The sequence below is a fragment of the Nasonia vitripennis genome, chromosome 1 (assembly GCF_009193385.2).
Source record: "Nasonia vitripennis strain AsymCx chromosome 1, Nvit_psr_1.1, whole genome shotgun sequence".
NCBI lineage: Eukaryota > Metazoa > Arthropoda > Insecta > Hymenoptera > Pteromalidae > Nasonia > Nasonia vitripennis.
The window spans coordinates 27,814,057-27,831,476 of NC_045757.1; the positions used below are offsets into that span (position 1 = coordinate 27,814,057).

General features: G+C 44.3%; 1 protein-coding gene across 4 annotated transcripts in view; it reads right to left on the reverse strand.

The window, feature by feature from the left end:
* The window catches only part of LOC100118524 (protocadherin-like wing polarity protein stan), a 43,780-nt gene extending 33,484 nt beyond the window's left edge, over positions 1-10,296 (reverse strand). For all 4 annotated transcript variants that reach the window (XM_016988843.2, XM_016988842.2, XM_008213986.3 and 1 more), the window contains exon 1: positions 10,017-10,296. The gene's annotated coding sequence lies outside the window, so the exon portion shown is untranslated. The remainder of the gene's footprint in view (positions 1-10,016) is intronic.
* Positions 10,297-17,420: the final 7,124 nt, after the last annotated feature.

Below are 17,420 nucleotides of genomic sequence, written 5' to 3' on the forward strand. Positions count from 1 at the left end.
ACGATCGGGACCGCAGCCAGTCCTGAAAACTGAGATGACTCACGCGCGCACGAAAAAAGCTGTATTTCTTCTGTTTGCTCCCCCAGCGTACATACACGTGCAAAAAAAACTGCTGCTGAAGTACAGAGAGAAATTCGAGTGAAAGAAGCGAGCATTAGAGCGCGAAGAACAATGGGGCAGGAGTAGACTCATAGACGCCGCTTGCTCGCACACACATACACTCTTGCTTTCGCGCGTAGTAGGGGTGAGTGACTCATGTATCGTGGGGGCGCTTACCCTCCAAATATTGATTCGCCGCCGCTGCCGCCGCTGCCGCTGCTGCCCCGAGAGAGAGAGAGAGAGAGAGAGAGAGAGAGCGCGTCGGAAGTCTAAGGGTAGCGCTATCTAAACTTGCTCTCTTACTCTCTCTCTCTCTCTCTCTCTCTCTCTCTCTCTCTCTCTCTCTCTCTCTCTCTCTCTCTCTCTCTCTCTCTCTCTCTCTCTCTCTCTCTCTCTCTCTCTCTCTCTCTCTCTCTCTCTCTCTCTCTCTCTCTCTCTCTCTCTCTCTCTCTCTCTCTCTCTCTCTCTCTCTCTCTCTCTCTCTCTCTCTCTCTCTCTCTCTCTCTCTCTGGTGTATACGTATGAAAGAAGCCGCGATAACGCACACATGGGCCGAATTACGTTATCGTATATGCAGCGCAGAGGAGGGTGAGTTTTATCTCGTTCACGCGAGTGCTGATTTCAATTTTTCTCTCGCGGGCTTATTTTTCTTCTCTTATATGCCGGGTATACATAACACTGTATACAGCGAAGGTGCCTCGCGTGCGATGCTTACTTTTGCTAAGTGATTCTTTTGATAAAGGATGACGTTGATACGCCGTTTTTTCTTCTTTTCGAGCTCACCTCTGGGGCGTAATTGACCGCCTGCACGAGTTATAGTATTGCGAGAAGAAAACATCTCACTTTCACGAAGAAGATGTGTACGCGTAGGAAAAATAATTGACGAGAGGTATTTTTTAAGTGTAAGGGACGAGGTCGTGTGTGTGTGTGTGTGTGCGTGTGTTATAACATTAACAAATACCGTTGAAAGTGCGAGCGCACGCGGAAGAGTTAGTACGACAGTTGGAGGAATTTTCTGTAGTTTTCTCGAAAACGACGCGCGCAAACTTTAAGGGGAATTTCTGCGGTAATCGCGGCGCGAACTACTGCTACGGTATTATATTTTTGCAGCATCGACGTGAGTCGAGTTTCCCGGACCATTTGCCGAGGCGTTTCTCTCTCTCTCTCTCTCTCTCTCTCTCTCTCTCTCTCTCTCTCTCTCTCTCTCTGCGCGTATGTGTTCAAAGGAGCATAAAGTAAGCTAATTGTCGAAATTACCAACAATTTCTCTTGCTTTAGTGCCCGCTGCCAATTAGACCGCCAGCAGGTGCTTTTCGATTTTTTTATTGCGTTAGGTATGTACACTTACACACACGCACCTACTTGCTCGGGATACGGCGTTTATTGAATTTAATCGATCTCGATTATAAAAATATTCGAGGTGTAGTATAACGGTTCGAATAAGACGGTATACATGGGCGCTGATTTAGCAGTGCAGCTCTAGAGTGTATAGTAACAAGTAAAAGCATATTCCAGGGCATATAAAGCATCGCGTAAAATCACTGAGATCTACATAACTGCGCTGCGCGGACTATCGGTATAAGCACGCCTATTGCGAGTCCATAATCCATAAAAAGCGCGCGGAATCGCCTCTCGAAAACTTTCATCAGGCGATCGGATCTCGCACAGGCAGTAGCACCTAACGGTCTCTCTCGTCGAACGTAAATCCTTATCTGCATATCGAAAAAAAGAATTCATCGTCCTCCACATGGGACCATCTCCCAAAACTGCGGCATCATCTTGCGATAAGTACACATACACACACATGCGTATGAAAAGCAACAAAGAGCGAAGCGCGAACGCAAACAATAACACGAATCTGGTGGAAAACGAGAGAGAGAGAGAGAGAGAGAGAGAGAGAGAGAGAGAGAGAGAGAGAGAGAGAGAGAGAGAATCGCGATCGATCAACGTCAGCACCGCAGCGTTGAAATCCCCGAGTCGTGTACGTTTGACTGTGTCGAGTATGATTCGACGACGAGGAACGGGATATAACCGTACGTACACACGTATCCACACGCCAGTCGCCGCAAGGATCACGGCTCTTCTCTCTCCCTCTCTCGAGTCGATTTGCTCCTTTTTTCCTATACCTCAGCGCGGATGTATGTATTTTGTACTGTTTTTCCTCTTTTGAATTTTATCGCTCCTCGTATATTTTCCCGAGCCGAGCGCGAGAGCTGCTCCATTTCCTACACGGAGATTCCTCCCAGCAGCGAGAGGTGTGTTCTCTTTATACCGATCCGCGATCGTAGATGGCTTTCTCGAGGGCGTCATCGGAAAATTTGAATGCATATGCACACGCGGATCTATATAAGTGTGTCTCTTTTTCTCCGAGTAAGAGGTGGGGCTGCGCCGTATCTCTTTTGCTGCGTATAGGTTGCTTTATCGCGAGTATTTCCAGTTTGTCAAGTAGCGAGAGTAGCTGGCTTGCTCCTTTTGGGGCGAAATCGGCGCTGGATATTAATTCGATTTTCATTAAGATCCTCGATTCGTTACTGCGGGAGAGGACAGTGTTTTGACGGAAAAAATCCTGATATCCAATTACGCTTATAGACTCTACGTTTACTCGTTTGTTTCTATCAAGACATATTGCGCGGATCGATCGTAACGGTGTAATTACGCTACGGATCGTCGCGAACATATGGTTAGCGAATTTTCGAAATCGCCCCGGAAACATTCCGCTAACCGCAGCCTTCTGCAACTTTGTTTCTCCGCCTACTATATGCTCACAAAAAGAAACGCGAAAATATGGCATTTCGAATCGGTACGCGTACGAAGTATCTTATCGAGATAATTACGGCGCTATATTTCAGCTCGATATTTACAGCATTGAGACGTCAGCGTTATTGTGCGTTTAACGAGCGTTTTATTATTTTCGAAATATTTAGCGCGACTAAGCGCGTAGCGACTAGAGAGCGAGAATTGAAAAAGAAATAAAAGCTCGCAGATAAGACGCGCGCGACTTTAAATATATATACGCGCGTATAAACGCACGGCGGAGATTCCACACCCGTGTACTTCTCTCTATCTCTCTCTCTCTCTCTCTCTCTCTCTCTCTCTCTCTCTCTCTCTCTCTCTCTCTCTATCTCTCTCTCTCTCTCTCTCTCCCTATCTCTTCTCTTCTGCAGCGACTTTAATCTCCTCGCTTTTTCCCCTTTTCTTTGTTCCCATCTCTCCCTTCTCCTTTGAATGATACAGTTTTGCGGCGGCGATATAGCAGCGGAATATTATCGCTCGTGTGTACGAGACAAGTCCATAAAATTCTATCAATTTCATCGCGGCGTCTCTTCTCTCCCATCATATAATTTTCAAAGATTAACATTTTCAACCGCAATTTTCCGTCCTCCCGGAGCGTCGAGCGCGTGTCTTCCTCGGGGACCCTTTCTATACCGCGGCGCATACACACGGCGTCCTTCTCTCTCTCTCTCTCTCTCTCTCTCTCTCTCTCTCTCTCTCTCTCTCTCTCTCTCTCTCTCTCTCTCCGATGTGCTGCAACGCCCCAGGGAGATTCTCGCGAACTCGCCCCTCTGCCTTTTCTTTCCGTTCTTGCTCTTCTTCTTCACTTCTCCTCTGTACATACTTCTCAAGTGTGTGTACGTGCGTACACGCAACAGTAGGAGCGAAATCCTATCGCGAAGTTTTTAATTTCGTTAAGTGTCGTCGGGAAGGAGTTTTCGAAGTTCGGAAAAAAAACACAATGCTTCGTTACGTTACAGAGCTTGCAAACGACGAATTCTTCCGTTTGTCGAGTCAATTCCCGTCAAAGAAACCCCCCGGCTAATCAGAGCCACTGCTGTCGTGAAATCCCCGTATCCCCAACGTCGACGAGACGCGCGCGTGATAGAAATGCGTGAACAGCGAGTCGCGTGCGCGCGCAGCATCGAAATTTGCTCGCGCAAAATTCGATATGTACCGAGAGAAGCCGGTGCGTATACGCGCATTTTCCGAGAGAGCTTTTTGCGCAAGCGCGCGACTATATTACCCCCGAGCTATAAAAGCCCACCGGCTTACTGCTGACATTGAGACGGGAGGGATATCCTGTACGCGTTGGCTTTTTATGGGCCAAGTCGATTCGCCGGGCGGCTGCCGCTGCTTCTTCTTCGAGGCAAGGCCAAGGATATAATACGTCTGGCGTTGGGAGAGCTGGCGAGCTCGGAATTCATGAGGTTCGGAATTTTTCAGGGTGAGATCGCGATGTGGCTAGAATTTAGGGAGAACGTTTTGTTCGAACATATGAATTTCATGGGGTGTTTGTCCGAAATAGCTCGGTTTACCTTTATTCGCGATGTACACACGAGAGGAGCTTTGTTCGGACTCGTCGTGTGCGTAGAAAAGTAAGTGCTCGTGGTTAACGGATGACTTTTGGCAAGGTGTCAAGAGCGCGAACTGACCGGCATTTTCTGGCGAGATTCAGCCAACTCTGTCCGCAGGATACTCTGCTACGGCTTTGTAAAACTATTAGAAGGGGCGTACTTCACGGCGACCGAGGAGTTATGGCGCGTGACGCTGCGACACTGTGTAAAGTCTCTGTTATGCTTCCTCTCTGAATCGCTCTATTTTCTCGTGATATTTCAAAAGTAACTCGAAGAAATTATACAGTCAATTGATTCGTCAAAATACATCATTCTCATCCTCGTACAAGCATAATAACACGAGAATGAGCTTTCGAGATACTTTTCAGCTTTACTTTCAAGTTCGGAGAACCGGATTCCCAAAGGCAAATAGCTCGCGGGGGAAACAAGTTGTAATTCCAATATAAAGAGCGTCGAGAGCGAGGCAGGAGATTATACTTAAGGCCAATATAGAGTGTTATGCGATGTGCCGTTACTATACGTTTGCGAATTTTACACTTCAAAGGATCCCTTTGAAAGCGCTACTTTCTCCAATTGCCTACTCTTATATTTTTTTTCTCTTCAAAACGCCAATTCTTCGCACTTCGTCGAGTCTGCGTTACTTCAAAGATTTACAGGAAATGGCAAAGGTGCAAACGCACGCACACACACACACACACACACACGAGGCGCGAACATGTTCATTCCAGGCGCTTTTGATTTATATCTTTAAAAAAGAGCTGACCTAAGGGAGCTAAAAAGAGCTAAGGGAGTTAAAATGATATATTACCGACTTCGAAAACTAGATACATTGCTCCAGATGAGAGCGAGTTTTACTCGGTGAGTCTCCCGATAGGTAGTTTCTATTTCACAGCCAGTCCGCCTCAACCTGTCTCCGCGCGTACACGGAAGACAGGAAAAATGATTCGACGTCGCTTCTCTGCGAATATAGGATTATATTATGCAGGTATTTTAATTGCAAGTGTGTATAATGGAGTTATCAATCCGGAATAGAGCGATTTCACGAGTCAGCCCATTGTCTACGACCCGTCGTCTCGCTATAATAACGTCCGATCGATAAATGATCCGAGATTAAAACGCGTGGACGCGTCGGAAAAATTAGTCAATCGCGTTCAGCGTCGCGTCGTGTACACACGATTATTAAGCCCCTTTTAGCGGCGCGAGATACAATCTAAATTTAAAATATGTATAGGCAGCAGTAGACATCAGCGCGAGCGAGATGAGTATACATGAATTATGAGCTTGACTCTGAATTTAAATTGGATTCTAGGCTAATGTTCGAAATTAAGCTCCGCTGATTGCGCGAAAAAAAAAAAAATTTCACGATGCGCGGTAATCTGATTTATACCCGCGTACACGTGCGTACACGTCGCTGAAAAGCGGAAGCCTGTGTCCACGGGCCCGATAAATCTAGGACATTTTTCGACTTCGCTACGATAGCGTATCGAATTACTGCACAACAAAACCGCGAGTCGCTACAAGAAAAAGCATAAATCAATTATCCCGAAAAATCCTGAGCCCAAAAAAGAAGTAAACCCTCATCGCGCAAAACAAATCGGAATATCGCGCCGAAAACGGCGAGTCGGAATAATATACAAGCTCATCTCCACGGCAACTCTCGCATACAAGAAACCAGCGCAGGAGCAACTCGCGCCGGCATCGAAAGAAGCCCGCACGCCAAATGAGCGTCGTTTAAGCCGGCGTTCGATTTTTGCGTTATCCACGCGCTCGCTCGGCCGTACGCACGGCGATCTCTCAGAAGTTCATTTATCTCATCGAGACTACACGAGACGACGACGACGACGACGACGAGGAGGAAGACGAGAGGGGAAAGGGAGTAGCGAGAGAGAAGCCGGAGTCACGGCGGCAGGTGGCAGGTTCGAGTTTTTCGTCCCTACTCTCTTCCACCGTTTCTCTCTCGCTCGCTCTTTTGCTCCTTTATCCGCAGCTCTCTCACTGCGCGCACTCGCTCGATTCTTTATTATACACCGGACACACGGCTGTGTTCTCTCTCTCTGTGTCGCTCGCGGTATGTGTGAAATGTAGAAAATCGAGTATTTCATGGACTTTCTAGCTTATCGCTTTTTACGTCTGGTATACACCATGCCCGTGTAGATTATTCCGGAGAGAAAAAGAAAAACGCTGGGATTTGGATGAGGGTCGATTGATTGGACGCTGGTCGTGCGGTGTAAAGTAAAAAGTTTCGTTATTGCGTTAAGCGTCGAGGTCGAGGAAAGAAGCGGTATTACGCGTGGCTGGCACTTTGTATAAGCCGGATTAATGTCGCCCTCACCGCGCGAGCGAGCAAAGCGAGAAACCCCTTCCCGTCGAAAGGAGGAAGCCGTTCAATTTTCACCTCGACTTTACCGCTTACTATATGGGTACGCGAGAAACGCGAAATTTCCTGGGCGCCTAAAATACATCCCCAGAAAATTTGCATTCGCAGATAACCGGACGCGATAAGAGTCGGCCCTTCGGTACTACATCGAACGTAATATATACTCTCCTTACTTTCTCTCTTATCTCTCTTTATCCGTTTCAGCTGCGGCTGCATACACACACGGGCCTTTTCCTCGGATCTTTCTCGGAGCGAGACGTCGGTCAATAAAACTGCATCGGTAAGGAAAAAAGGCGCCTTGTGAGATTACCTGCACGAGAGAGAGACGGGGCTGAACGACGGCGGCGACAAAAAGTTGTAAACTATAGAGCGAAATAATGACTGCGGGGAGAGGAGAGAGGATATAGAAAAGTGTGTATACATAGACGCAGAGAGAGAGAGAGAGAGAGAGAGAGAGAGAGAGAGAGAGAGAGTGCGGTTGGCATAATAGAAAAGAATAGCGAATAGAGGGGAGGAAAGTGATGGGAAGTCGTTTGGAGGCATTTTTAAAACTCCTCAATGGCTACGTGTGCGCGCAGTTTTTGTGTTTGTAGTACTATACAGCGGAGAGACATTGTGGGCCTCGGTTCAGGGGCTTTTCGTTATTGTTATAGGAGAGTCAATGGTGCGTGCACTGGATATGGTAAGGACTTCATTGAACTGTACTGAGCAGCTTGGACGTAAATTACCCATTTGCCATTTCGAATGGGATTCGGTGTATCGGTATGTGATTTTTTTCTTAATTTATTGCGGAATAACCGCACGGCTCGAGGGATTAACAGTAAACCACTGGCGAACGATAATTTTCAGTGTAGTAAAACTGCCAATCCATTGTTGCGCACATGCGTAATAGTAAAGCACGAGTAAGAAAAAATCACGACTATAAATCACGCACACGTCGATTCTGCGACAAAGCCCGACTTTCCCTCGAATTCATCAAAGCCGATTTTTAAGACACAGTGCGCACACATCACCAGAGACACATATTTACGTACCTAAGCAAACACAAAATCCTCGTCGACAAAGGACCCGATTCAGACGATCGAGCTGCGCGTCGCGGTGTTAATGAAAGAAACGAACACACACGCTACTTTTCCCCGCCGCATAAAAGGCCAGGATTCTCTGCACGCGCGCGCGCGACGCTCTTTTCACTCGCTCTCTCGGATCCATTGACCAAAAGAAGAAGAAGCGCGTGTCGCCCGCGACAGACGTTACCGCGCGCGAGATATCCGTAATGAGCAAAAATTGGAGTTACTTCGGGAAAAACATGAATTGTTCATAGAGCACCGACCGATTTATTTATAACACGTACTATGCTGTGGTGAGAAGAGAAGCGTATATGACGTAGTACAAGCTTCCATAGACGGCGGGAAATATGGAAGCTACGGGACAGCCTGAGCAATATAATTTGCGGGATTGATTATGTCGCGGTGAAAGAGCGAGAGACAAAGCTCTAGAGTGTCTGTTTATAGTTGGGACAGTTATAAGCGGCTGTGTAGCCTGTAATAAATACTGCGCTCCATTTGATTTAAAACGTACCAAACGCTCGCCTTGTATAGAGGTGTCTATTTAATTTTATGAAGTCCCTTTTACGCTGTCTATCTAACAGTCCTGCAATAACTAATAATCCAGCAAACAGAAGCATAAATCCCCTTCCACACACGCGTGGAGTAGGTAAGATTCTCTCTCGAGGAACACGTAGCCGCACTTGAACTCGCGGTAGTAGTCGTGTGCTTGCGCGCGCTAATTAAAAGTCCGTTTTCTCGTGGGAAAAGACGCCGCCGACGTAGGATCCGTACATACATAAGCTATCGGGAGGGAGAGAGCCGCGGACAAACGAGGGAAGCGTTCGCGAGTTCCTTGCAAGCGCGCATCCTTTGCTCCGTAGGTATAGCTACGTACGGCACGATATATGTGTGTATGCCTACTACGAGACTCGGGGATTTTCGTATATCGTCCACGGGAGAGAAAGATGTTGGCTCGTGTAGTTTATTTTCCTTTTTTACGATCGTATATACCCTCGGTTCGGGTGCAGGATCGAGCGTCGTAAAGCCGGTGCGCGAGCTGGTGTATTAGGCGAAATTGGTGTACACCGGCCTGTGCGGAAAAAATGTTTCGCTCGATGGAAACGCCGAGAGACAGGTGCGCAGGGATATATAGTTGGATTTAATTGGACGCGTGTCGGAGTTCTCTCTGACGATTCTTGGCGTACAGCATAGAATGTATGGATTAATTCCGTTTCGGAATTACTCAGCACCCGCTTCAGCGGTTACATGGATCCGCAGCGGGGTAAGCGTTCATTAGCGACCGATGGATTTAATTGCCTCGAATATCGCGTCGAGCGGAAATTTCATAATTCGCGGGAATAATTGATGCGGAGCGAGTGCAGCTAGCCGTCGTGCGATTAATGACGCTGGTATACACATTGTAAACGACGGTGCACACGTATACGACGATCTCCCATAAATCCCGCATTTTCGAAAGGCGATATTTTTCGTTGTACTATTTGCGAATAGCTGTAAACTCAGCTCCTATAACGGATGAGCGGATTTACTATCCGATTAGATTTCTCGCGCGAGAGGCTTTTAAAGCGTATCAGCAGTTCATAAATTTATCCGCGAACGCGCGGAATTCGAAAATGAAGAATAATCCGGAGCGAAGTTAACGAACGCGCGAAGAACACGATAATACGCGGAGCGCAGGGAATAAATTCAAGTGTAGATCCGTAGTATCACCGAGTTCCAAAGCCGGCTGTATAAGGGTGCAGTATTATACCAACAGGTTCGAAAATCAGTCCTCGGCGCGAACTATACAGCGTGTGTTCGACACCTATTGTTTCAGCAAACAACGGCGGTTCGCGCTTGAAAATCCGTTCTCCTCGGCGTAACCCAATTAGCGTTAAATACCTCTCGATACAAATCGGGATAACTCGCGCACACGTATATACATACTCGACGATCGATTCCGCAGCGCGAATACACATCGCGGCGGATATCACCGGACTATAGATCGCAAGAACGAGGAGAGAGAGAAAGAGAGAGAGAGAAAGAGAGACACACTGTACAATGCGCTGCTGGCTGCCGCCGCGGCTGCATAGGAAATAAAGCGACGCGCAGGAAACGCCGCTGAAAATCCGCCACAGGGTCACTCACCGGTTGTTTCCTCTTCAAGGTCGCTCTCCTCCTCGCTCTCGCCCTCTGTCTCACATAACACTTGGACGCTGTATTATAATATGCGAGACACTTGTCGCACTGGCGCCGCTGCCGATGCTGGTCGCACTGGCGATGATACCTTCTTCTCGATACTTCGCACTCTATGGCACTATAATATGTATGCGTACCGGTAGCACTGGATTCGAGCGAGTACACCGCACAGGTAAAAAACTTGCTGCACTGGCGGGACACTCGCGGGAGTGAGGAGAGCGCGCACTGCTGCGTGGTTGGCGCGAGACTGCCGCCGCGAGTTCGAACGGTGCGCGAGCCAGTGTTCTCGCTTGCTCTCTATACTGTGTGCTGTATGTATAAGGGACGAGACACCGGCGGCAGCGCACGAGTTCGCCCGACGCTTGATGGCGAGTCGGAGAGAGAGAGAGAGAGAGAGAGAGAGAGAGAGAGAGAGAGAGAGAGAGAGAGAGATAGATAGATAGATAGAGAGGGAGAGAGAGAGAGAGAGAGAGAGAGAGAGAGATAGATAGATAGATAGAGAGGGAGAGAGAGAGAGAGAGAGAGAGAGAGAGAGAGAGAGAGAGAGAGAGAGAACAGCGTCGTTCCCTTGGCAGCGATGTGTACGGGGGCCTTGGTTGTGTAGAAGGTGAGGGAGAGAGCGTGTGTATGTGTGTGTGCATGGGGTGAAGAGACGGGGGAATCACAGGAGAAGGAGTGGTACAGTCCGAGCGCCAAGTCCGCCTGTATTTTGAATGTGGGTTGCGGGAGAAAGAGAGAGACGCTGCGTTTTTTCGACACGGCTGCGGATTAATTTATGGATTTGTAAAGCTCGAGGCACAACTGCTCCGGCTAATTGCCACGTGTGTTTCTCGCGGATGACGCATGGCTCGCGATTCTCTCTCTCTCTCTCTCTCTCTCTCTCTCTCTCTCTCTCTCTCTCTCTCTCTCTTGGCGTTCTTTTCTATACGAATACACAGGTACTGCTTTATCCGAGGAAATTAACATTTAATGCGAGTTATCGCGCCAGCTCCAAATTCTACGCGTATCGGCGGCCAATTAGTCAACCCTCGCACACGCGCGCATATCTCGGCCTAATTATTCCTCCGCGATCGCGTGAAGCACCGAAGTTCGCATTTTACAAGCTCTTAAAATTTTGCGTACGATGTACAGGAAAAATAAGCGTAAGCTGACTTACGCATCGTCCGCTCGTGTAAGAATATGCCCTACACCCTCGCCGTCGTGTGGGTGTGTATACACACGTATAATGCGCTGCACGTGCAGCGTAGACGGCCTGCTGCATAAGGGACAGCGCGTGTACACCCCTCTCTCTCGAGAGAGGGGGGGGGGTGCGCGCGTGTACTTACTCACACGTGCTCGTGGTGGTGCACACGTACGTATAGCGTACATACGAGGGGTGCGCGTACGAGACATACACGCAGGAATTGAGTATTGGCGAGCCCAGAGCCGAGGAAATCGTTTCATGTGTACGCGACAGGCTTATGGTGAATATTTTAATATATATTCAAATTATTTTTAGTGCAGACACGCCGTTTATTTTTAGAGGGACGCGCGGCGATGCCGTGGATCAGGTTAATTGATCGGTTTCTGTGTGTGAGTGTGCTAGGTATGGTAAGGGGAAGGGAGGGGGAAGTTTGTTTAATTAGTCGTTAGTGCACGGAGTTTGCGGTGAATCACGGAGACGCAATTCCTTCGTTCCCCGAGGAAATGAAGAAGATGGATAGGTGTTGTGCGCTATACTCGTGTTATTTGTGTGATTGGAAAGACGCTGGGTGTAATATGTATAAATTGTTGGGCACAGAATAGTTTAATATTTTAAGTTATAAGAGTTATACCCCTCTTGAGCGTCGTTGCGGTAGACTTTAGGAAATATGGGGGATTCTACTGCGAAAAATGTGTGAGATGCGATATCTCACGCAATTTTCGACCGATCGGGCTGAAATTTTAGAAGTCTCCTTTTGCAAAAGCTAAAAAACTATTTTTTTTATCCCGATCCTCTACGTCGTTTTGAAATGCGAGCACAATTTGTTCGATTTTTAAGCGTTTTTTTAATAAAAATTTTCCTGTGATGCGATTATCTCGGAAAGACTTTAATAAATCGCTTCGCGATGCAGGGCGGCAAGCCAATGCGTGCATAAGGCTGCGCGTGGCGCGCTAGTTTACATATAATTACATAATTATTATATTCGCATGATTTTTTTTCTTTCAACGAAAAATGCGACTCGAGGTAGGATCATTAAAGAACGGCTCAACGGCAATAAGGAAAATTATTTTAATATGAAATTCTAATAAAAATATGATAACTATGGTTGTTTCGGAGTATGGAATACGAAGGGCTGTTTAGAGAAGAATTAATTAGCGCGCAACGCTCGCGTTTTGCGCATAAGGCACGACCGCTAACGCTCGCGCTTCGCGTTCGTAATGCCTGTCGGTGCTTATACAGTATTATCCTGTTTTTTTTTTTCAATATTGTTGTCAAAGTTTTGATTGGTATTCTTCTGGCGGTCATCAACACTATCATCAAAACTACTGGAAAATTAGTAACTTATTTGTATTTGTATCAATTATTTATTTTTGTTTGTAGATATTCTTAAAATATATCTTATTTTAATTTTATTTTATTGTACTTTCAGATAAATAATACAACACTTTTGTATTGCAGTTTTCAAGAGGAAGTAAATAAAAGGATGATATTTCGTTTGTAGGATTTCAATTAGAATATTAGAAAATTGATTGTTTAGGTATTTAGCATAGTTTAGAGGGATGTAGTAAGCTACTTAGAGCTTTTCTTCAATCTAAGCAATTTTCTTTATTGAGTTTAGGTATTTCTAGTTCAGTATATACACTTGAATTTTGAAAGTGAATTGTACTGATTCAGCTTAAAAGATTTAATTAATATAGCGTACGTCGTTATATAATGCCAAGTTACACGGATTGTATTCGTCGATTACGTATTTCCTAAATTATGCATTTTTTATAATTTAATTTAAAAAGTGGTTTAATTTTGTATATATGTATGAGATAAAGGCCAAAATATAACTCAGCTTTTAATAATATAGGAAAATTGCTGAAAATAATTTGGTTGGATGGGGCATGTTGCACCGGTTATTATTGAATTTATGTATCAAAAAATCGCTTTTAGGGTTGTGTATGTCAAAAAGTGTTTAAAAAAATGTTTGCCACGGTAAAAAGTAGTATTTTGAAAATATTTACAACTTTTACATTTAATATGTTCATGTAAAACGTAAATCCGTAATGTTTTATGGCAAATAATTGTTTTTTAGCTGTAAAAAATCGATTTTGGGCTGTAAACTCGAGTTATAAGCATTTTCATGATTTGATGATAATGGGAAAAAGTTGTATTTTTCAATGATCTATAACTTTTCCATTTAACTTTATTTTGTAGAATGTTTAGATTCGACTTAGACCTAAAAAACCGTTTTTAGCTATTTTTGGAGGTGACCGCATTCTGCGTATACGTGCAGGATCAAGCCCAAAATAAATCTGTCAGCTTAGTATTACGAGGGGAGTTCGCACACAAATTTTTAGCCCGATTTATTAAAGTCTTTCCGAGATAATCGCATCACAGGAAAATTTTTATTAAAAAAACGCTTAAAAATCGAACAAATTGTGCCTGCATTTCAAAACGACGTAGAGGATCGGGATAAAAAAAATAGTTTTTTAGCTTTTGCAAAAGGAGACTCCTAAAATTTCAGCCCGATCGGTCGAAAATTGCGTGAGATATCGCATCTCACACATTTTTCGCACACGAAACTATAAGGCATTTCCGTGTCGCGCTCGTGCCTAAAAAGTAAAGCTATGTATGCGTATACTGTATGCCATAGAAATCGTGAAAATATATAAATTTTATTACATATTGCGTTGGAATTTATTTTAGCTTTAAATGCTGCATGAGATAGATTTATTTTGAGGGGAAAAGCTTCGGATGATGCAAGTGGGTGCTGGGTAAGATGTAATTTAATTGAAAGTATTGGGATGTATAGACGGCCTCGCTTTAATAAATAAATATAAGATGCGTACGAATACAGAGGGGTGACTTCAATTTTCTTTGAAAGCTTGCAATCATGCTCGCAGTAACGTTTAATTTTTAAATTTTATTACGCTTCTAAGATATTTGCTATAGTGAAGAGTTTGATAACAATTTCTGTACATCATTTAGGAAATTAATTCGGCTGAATCTCTGAAAATTAACTTCTTTAAGTTTGGTTTTTCTAAAAAATCACCTATGAAATTACAATTTATTGGTTGAGTCAGAAGTAACCAGTTGTTTAATTTGCGTATAGTCAGAATGCGCAGGCATTCTAAATATTCCAAATTTCCGCAAGCATTATATTTCCTTAAATTTCTCCCTGCAAAAATAATTAGTCCATTTTTGAAGGCATCGAAATAATCAATTCCCGCAACGTTTACATCAAATATGTTCCTTGGATGTTGAACATTTTCCTTGTAAGTATTCACATAGACAATGTCACATTCCTTCTATTTTAAATAATTATTACGATGATTATTCATCATTATTATATATATTTAAAGAAGAAAACAAGAACTGCGATTTACTAAAATTTAGTAAAAACATCGCACACTACTTGAAAGAATTACGCGAGCAGCAATTCATTACTGTATGTACAAAATCATCCTCATCAAACATCCCAAAATATTTTCCTTCCAGCCTCTAACACTGTTCACGGCAAACTCAACTCAAACATCATTAATTCTCCTCTGTATAACTTCCTCACTCTCCCGTTGCTATACCAATCTCAAAATCAAATACCAAAGAAATTCGATAAAATGGCGCCAGTCTATCTCGCGCAACTCTTCTCTTCTCCTCGACTCCTCCCCGCGTCTCATCATATACATACACTATCATATCAGACCAACCGCAGCATCAGCTGCCGTATCGGCGGTACAGTGAAAAGCGAGTGGAATTGCGTGCCGAAGAGCCGGCCACTCGAGAGCGCAGAGCCCGAAGAAGCATCAGCAGCAGAAGCCCCAGACGAAGATGCCGCTAAAGAAGAAGAGCAAGAAGACGTCCCGCCGCGCAGCGGAGAGCGCGAAGACGACGAGAGATGATCCTCTACTCGCTCTCTCTTTCTCTCTCGAGTGCAGCACACAGAAGCCTAGATGACGCTAACGAGATCCCGGCGACTCGAGAGCGCGGATTATCTTTGCCAACGCGATTTTTTTATTCCTCTCTCGCGCACCGCTGCTCTTCATTAGGGGGAGTAATGCAGAGTCTCTCGCTACTGCTAGATTAGGCGCGGAGATGCGCTATTTTGAAATGTGTCTCAAGATAGAATATTCCACACCGCCGTCGCGACGTATAATGCGCGCACGCGGAGGGTTTTATCTAATAGGGGACTGTAATTGCGATTTTTAATCTCTATCATTACACATTTCAATTGTAGATCTGCTGCACGCGCTCGAGTTTTCGTATCGTAATGAACGGACAGCGCGCCGATTGTATTTATCGGGTACGGGTTCGGCGAGACTTATTTGTGCATCGGTTAATAGTTTGGATGCGTTCTTATATAGGGAAGCTGATAATAAGATTTTAAAAGATGTGCGAGAACGACTATTGACGTGTACACAGGTTATTTTATTTTATAACAGATTATTCATGTGCGTTTTTACGAAAAATTTTTTTACTTGCTTTTGGGCAATTACAGGTTTTTACGATAGCATTCTATATTCGTCCAAAAATCATAGGAGAGAAGAGACCATCAGTAAAAAAACGATAAATCAAGAACAAGTTGTAGCATTCGATTGTGTGCTCATCGCGTATACGATTTGGGGATATCTGTCAAAAATAGGAAACAAGATAATTAAGAAATATAAATAAGGAAGAGAACTGATAAGGTAATTAGTTAGAGTACATTTGCAAGAGTTATCCTGCAGAATTTGCTGCAGAACCAAACAAATCTTTTTATCATTCTTTAATAAATAAAAATATACACGATACCTGTATTGTATGTAGCTGGTATTGCAATCATGTATTATTATTATGCCGTTCTATATTTTACAAATTTAACTTATATATAGTTGATTGATTTTATTGTTAAATTTTATACTACTCTACTTATTTTTCATCGATTGTATCGATAATGATATTCTTATAAAATAAGATACCTACATTATCTACATATGAAAATTAGAATCGGATTTGTGCGTGTCAAAATTTCCCCATAGATGTCGCTGGCTTAACATTTTACTCGATAACGCATTTTTAGTAGTGTGATAACCCAGTGCGGTCGTTTGGCCAAAATGGTAGACTATGTTTTGTCGACTGACCTGAAGTTGTGTGAAAGAAAGGAATTGATTTTAGCAGGATTCTATTCGGTAATGGAAACAAACTGAATTGACAGTAAGCAGGACTTAGAATGATGTACTAGGTCTTGCGTTTATTCGACTGTAGGTTACAAAAATATGATGTGGATCGGAACGCGTCTCGGAGTGGTCTGCTTGATGTTCTCTCGTTCTGGAGCATCTCCACTCGGGTTCTCCCTCCTTGATGGTGTTTTGGGCCCTGGGGGAGGGTGCGCGTGGGTGACTGGAGTGGTGGAAAGGTCCGTCGCAAAGCCGGCAGCGAACGCGCGCGTTGACCTGGCTCTGCTGTGCTGCTGCCCTCTCCACGCCGTTGGACGGCGTTAGGATTTCCCCAGACCATCATAAGTCCTCGCTTGGGTCTCTGTTTTATGGCTGTTTATGCTTTTCTCCGTTCCACGATTTTATTGTTCTATAGTCTTCTGAGAGACGAGTGATAATCCTACATTCTACCGTTCTCTAAGGCTTTCTGAGTTTCGACGTTTTTATAATGTGCGTTTTGAAATTCGCGCGTTGCGCCTAGTGTGAGAGTCGCGAGTTATCCACGGTTTTAATAGTGGCGTCCTATTCGGTATGTTACAGTAGTACCTACAGCACGTATACATACATAAGTTTCCTAATGAAAAAAACCATTATCATGAAAAGTCTATAAAGATTCGTCGTTAAATAATATTATAAACGAACTAATAAAATTAATCAGATTGGCGACAACGTAATTTCCATGCATATATGTTGGAAAGATCTAATTGTAAAATTTTAAGCTTTTAATATCAAAACAAAGCAGTTTCAAACTGGACCTTTTGGCGCATAGGCATTTCCATTTCCACCATATCAATATGTATGCTGAGTCTGAATATTCAAGAGGATGCCAACAATGCTAAAACTACCTTGTTTGAACTACTACTTCGACCGCTCAAGCTATAACCAATAAATTAAAATTCCTACTAAATATATATTTTTTTCTCACTACATTCTTATGTTGATTGAGTTTGCCTAAATTCAAATCTCGCGCGCCCCTCTGTTCGGCTAATG